This window comes from Alosa pseudoharengus, unplaced genomic scaffold (genome assembly GCF_046254945.1).
Source record: "Alosa pseudoharengus isolate Yale_2024_CS ecotype anadromous, Long Island Sound unplaced genomic scaffold, YU_APseudo_1.1 YU_APseudo_1.1_scf_2, whole genome shotgun sequence".
NCBI lineage: Eukaryota > Metazoa > Chordata > Actinopteri > Clupeiformes > Clupeidae > Alosa > Alosa pseudoharengus.
The window spans coordinates 41,600,583-41,606,427 of NW_027468663.1; the positions used below are offsets into that span (position 1 = coordinate 41,600,583).

Consider the following 5,845-nt stretch of genomic DNA (forward strand, 5'->3'; position numbering starts at 1 on the left):
GTCATATCAATAACCTTCATATGATGTAGTGTATGACATCATTAACATCATCGTCATAAGAGTATACATTACATCACCATCACATAACTATTTTACCAATATTTCTGTTGGCAAAAGAAGATTAGACTTAAGGCTATTAGTCTACATTAAAAGTTGCAGAGAGACAGCCCTATATTTAAACAAATGAATATCAGCACAGCTTGTGAGACATTTAATATTGGATGATATTTAATGGTAATGCAAATGATTCACTCCTGGTTCTTTCTCTCTCTCTCTCTCTCTCTCTCCCTCCCTCCCTCTACGTGTGAGTGTGTGCACATAATGTAGTGGAGTGTATTGTGTGTGTGACATCTCTGGCCTGGTAAACATTAATCATTAACCCCTCCATATGGCCCATGCTGATGAGGCTGCCTGAGTCAACATGACTCCAGTCCCCAGAGAAGGGGTCAGCAGACTAGACACATGCACAAGGAGAAGACACACAGACACCCCCAAATGTAGGCATACACATATTCACTCAAACACACAGGGCTGTATTTTGGGTCACCAGCGCATGGCGTAATACTCGTTATTCACCCGCGGAAAGTTGAATTCGGTATTTTGCACGTTTATTTTTTAAGCATTGTGCCCAGGGGTGTGGCAATTAACAACCTAGGGAGGGGACTCGCACATTGTCTAAAAATCGCTATCATACACCACCTAAACCTGGTCAGAAGTCAATGGTGAGTTGTTCATATGCTATTTTAAGAGCGCATGTCAACAGTCATATTGGCAGGTGCACGCACCATCCTTCTATCATTCATGAACGCACACCAGCGCACGTCCATGCAAAGCATTACAAATTGCACGATTACAATGGGAAACATAATTAGAACAAAGATATTACGAAATACTGTACATCTCATAATGAGTAGTTATTCACCATCATTTGCAAATTGGTAATGAGGGTTAAAAGTGATTAGGGGAGAGGCAAGAGACACATATGGAGCACAGCTGAAGACGCACTGTCACGAGATATAAGCAACTCCTCTGCAGGATAAATGTTGTTTTATTCAGTCATTTGAGCAATATTAGGGTAAGTGTTGCTTTTTCCAGCCTATGTTTTCGGTGGTAACCCATTGTCAGTCAATAGTGAAAGTAACTGGAAGTTAGTTTCACTTTGCCAATGAGTTCAAATAGACGAGTGCAAATGCGTGAAGGCTATGCTACACTGTATTCCCCAACAGTGTTGTAAACTCAATAAAATTGCAGAGCTGTACTCAAAGCTGCCATATTGTTCATGCACCACAAAAGTTTTAAGTTCACTCGACTAGTTTCCCAGTTATTGATTATTTTGACAAGATTAACTCTTAGTATATGAGTAGAACTGACCCCCAAACTCATTTTTTTCAAGAGTGGATTGAAATTACGTCTGACGTAATAAAGACGTGCAACTTCATTGGTTAGGTTCATATCAACATGGCAAATAACCTAATAACCTACACAAACCAACATAAACCAATAAAAAAATCGGAAATCCCAATGAGTGGTGAATTAACTAGTCTACGATCGATTGTGGCAGTTAGTAGGGGTGTGACTTTCGAAACTGACGTCTCGAATCAGTGTCGAGGCTTCGAAGCACAAGTGTTTCGAAACGTGGTTCAAAACAGCCATATCATGTGACCACTGCTTCGAAACATCGTTCAAAATCCCCATGTTATGTGACCAAAGTTAAGTGAACCTTCGGTACGTTTCACCGGTGTCGGCAGGCGTGCCCGCGCGTTCAATTAACAGTGTAGCTTTCTATTAAGCAATAACCATGATGGTGTAGTGGTTAGTAAGGGTGTTTTTTGCACGGTAGACCAGGCTGCTCAAATGTGGTTCGATCCCCGTTTGATTTGCAAGGTATTGTTTCAGATCGTAGGCCTATCTGTTTATGTTTTCTTACTTCACCATTAACCACAGTTTCAACTAAACTCTCAGAATGGTCAAAAATCGATAGTTTTTATAAGAAGAAAGTGATTTAGAGAACACATAGTGGCAGCAATAAGATTCTCTTTATTGTGACTTCATGTGGTCTCCCATCCAGTAATTGACCAAGAGTATGCTGCTTAGCTTTTCACAAAGACTGAACACAGGTAACACAGCGAGCCACGAACTTTAAAGACTACATCTCCAATACGAAGCATTTGACAGATTTGTTTTACCCTAAACAGCTCTGAGGTGTCGGAATTGTTTCAAAGCTTCGGAACAATTCGGCACAACTGCTTGGAACGTTTCAGTGTTTCATAAAGCCTCGCTTTGCCCATCCCTAGCAGTTAGTAAATTGATACACTTTGACATCGTAGGCCTAAGACTAATTGTTTGCAAGGACTGCTGCGCACCCGGATGTAGGCAGGCAAGCTGCAAGCAATCAGTGAGATGATCCATCAATCATCATCAGACTGCTACTACACAAAGGTAAGAACGCGCCTAAATGGAGGTGTACTTTGTTTATTTATTTGTGTAGGCCTACCGTCTTCCAGCGGGCAGACCTCAGCTAAAGTGTAGGCTATGTAAGAGAGACCTTTTGCGGGCTAGCTGCATGTTTTATAGCGAGTTAACTAAAGTTTGTTGTCTGAGCTGTCAGCCAGCCAACCAGCCTGTTGTTGCACTACTTTAGTGGAAACTGGACAGACAAACAGTATGGTTTAGCATTACCAAAGATCCTTTTATCAACCGTTTCTGGTGTGGCCTACTTTGGCCGCGCAGGTTAGACACCAAAGCAACGTTTCATAAGTTGGAAATAAAACACATGACACGCACAAACAGGCAGCGCACTTTTAAACATTTTATTAGTAGCATAAGGTGCCATAAGCTATATGGTTTGCATTAGCTGCTAGATGTAATGCAAAGTAACACTGCAGGGTAATTCTTCAACTATGATACTTTTCTTGTCCTTGGAAGAAATAAGAAAAACTAAAACATATTTAGGCTACTTTGGTTTTTGGTGGTGGAAATGGCATTGCCCTAAAAACACAGTTTATTTGCTTCATAGTAGGCCTACTAAAGAATCTAGTAGAAAAAAACATCATAATAACATAACATTTGGCAGGGACGCATTTTTTTTTAAAAATCTTAATGCTTTTAAATCTTAAATTTGTCTATGTATGTCATGTCATCTCCACCACACTTTGTCATTTCCAAGCACAACACATATTTTAAGTTAAACATGTAAAAATAATACAACATACAACATTTCTGGAAAATTAATAAATTGAATATTTTGGCTGATATGTGTAATATTTAATAAAATACATTTGGAACAGTAGATGTTATTTTTGCTTGAAAACACACGTTTTGTTGTGTTTTGGAAACATGTGATTGGGCAGTTGTGGCCTACTGGTTAGGGCTTCGGACTTGTAACCGGAGGGTTGCTGGTTCGAACCCCGACCGGTAGGAACGGCTGAAGTGCCCTTGAGCAAGGCACCTAACCCCTCACTGCTCCCCGAGCGTGGCTGTAGCAGGCAGCTCACTGCATTGGGATTAGTGTGTGCTTCACCTCAGTGTGTGTTCACTGTGTACTGAGTGTGTTTCACTAATTCACGGATTGGGATAAATGCAAAGACCAAATTTCCCTCACGGGATCAAAAGAGTATATATACTTACTTATACTGGAAATGACAGTTAGACTTTTGGAATAAAATGTCAAAAATATATATTATTCAAGTGAAATCTTTACAGCCACTATTAGGGCAAGTTTCTAGAAAGAGTAGATAATTAAACCATGCAAAAAGATTTTTACTGAAAGATGTTACATTTTCTGAAAATTACCAGGTCAAAGAGCGCCATAGTTGAAGAATAACCCTGCAATAGCATATGTCTTATATTAACGTCAATTCCAGTTTTGTTAACACGGATAGGAAGCCAAGTTGTAGCTCCGAACTTAATGACAATAGCCTAAGCATGATCAATGGCAACATCCGACTCTGATAGGCCTGCCTATACAGAAGAAGAAGAGACTGTCTGACTGACTTTTGTTCATAAAAGTGAAATAATACTGTTCATAATATTTTTCCCCTCAGGACCAGATGGCTGTGTGACATGTTTTCAGTTCTGTGCAAGGAACCACCATCACACCATGGTAAGTGATAACTTATTTGTCCTCCATTTACTAGTGTCACAATGTAGCCAACGTGTAGCCTATATTATTATAAGTTATAGGGATATTTTGTAAGCATTTATTTATGAGAATGAGAATAGCCTAGCCTAATGTTATCCCTTTGCATCTCTCCACAGGGATACACAAAGGCTAGGGTTGAGTGATGTTTTTGTATCAAAGAAGGGATGACACCTTAGACTTATTTTATGTGGCATTTTCAAAATGTGTTGGCTATGCAGGTCATGTGACGCCTCTTCCGAGACACAGGCTCAGTTACTTAGTTAAATCACAGTCAGTTTTCAAGGGTCAGCCCATTACCATGCATACACCACTCATGCATTTGCTCATTCCAGTCTATTAATGCACTGAACATTCATCTCTCACGATTTCATAGAAAGACAGACCAGGAGGTTGCATATCAGGAGCGTGAAGGAGTTAATCTTGTATTTACATGTCACCTGTACTATAGTCTTATTTAATATATGCATAGGATTAATATTCTGCTGATTTGTGTCTTCCACTTTGGCCAAAATCCCTCTGTCTTTCTAGGAAGACGTCAATGTCAACAGCAGAAGGAAAATTACTCTGCAGGCCCTTCCCATCTTCCTGTGGGAAGATGGATTTTTTAAGACCTGGAATGTAAGTTTTTGATTAAATAGTGTGTCCTTTTTCACTCTTTGTCTTCTCTATATATCTCTATTTCTATTCAGCCCTCTCTGATACTACCTTGCAGCCAAAAGACAACAACCACAACCATCTTCCTAGCCACCAGAATAGCAATTAAATCATACTACAGTAATTCACCAAGAATGTCATATTTGGGAATTTTACATTAACTTTTCATTCACTGGTATTTCATATTATATTAAATACACACGTAGTGTTTTTCATTGACTACTCTACTCATTAACTAATTACTGTCATGTTCTTCAGGCAGAAGAAATTGACCTGCCAGACTTCTCAGATGCAGCTGTAGCTATTCTCACTGTCTCGGGTGATACAGACTCCCTTGTGAAGTTTGGTCCTGCTATCCATTCTATAGTTCTTGACGGAGATATTGTTGTGTGTGATATAGCAGAGTTGACAGAGACATAATTTGGCTATTTGGCTTAATGTATGCACTTCATCTCGATTATCCAAAGCAATTGTCCTACACATTTAATTTCATTCAAAAAATTATAATGGGTTTGGAAGACCTGAAGCGGTTACCTCCTAGACTGCTGCTTAGCCTTAAAAATAAATTGCTGATGATGGATGAGTAAGCATTCTGTTTTCCAAATGTCATGGTTGATATTGCCAGCATGTTAATACTCAAGCAAGCAATGGAGCTTTTTCGCTTTTATTTATGTTGGCCTATTATTTTGTTATTTGAGTATTATTACCTTTGTTGAAGTGGTAAAAGTTTGTTATTTCTTTGATGTTCTGTATTAACCGCATTGCTGGGGATGTTGTTCTGTTAGAATTCTAATGGAATTCTTAAATAAATGGAATCTGCATTGAAATTGTCTTTTGAGTAGTTTTTTATTTGAATCATACAAATAAAATATTTTTGATTTTGAGGTAAATAGTAAACCTAAACAGTCAAAAAATGTGTTTCAATAGAGTGAAGTCGACTTAAAAATATAAGAGACTGAAGTGACAATGTTTAGGTTTGAGAAACTGAATGAGTCATGGTGATAACATGAATATATTATTAGGAGTGATAACTTAAAAAAATCAACTCCA

At 38.7% G+C, this 5,845-nt stretch overlaps 1 long non-coding RNA gene across 1 annotated transcript; it reads left to right on the forward strand.

The window, feature by feature from the left end:
- The first annotated feature begins 2,445 nt into the window (after positions 1-2,445).
- Positions 2,446-5,622, forward strand: LOC143134553 (uncharacterized). The gene is made up of 3 exons (XR_012988683.1): positions 2,446-4,102; positions 4,670-4,759; positions 5,054-5,622. It is a non-coding gene; the product is annotated as an uncharacterized LOC143134553 (long non-coding RNA).
- The last annotated feature ends 223 nt before the right edge of the window (positions 5,623-5,845 follow it).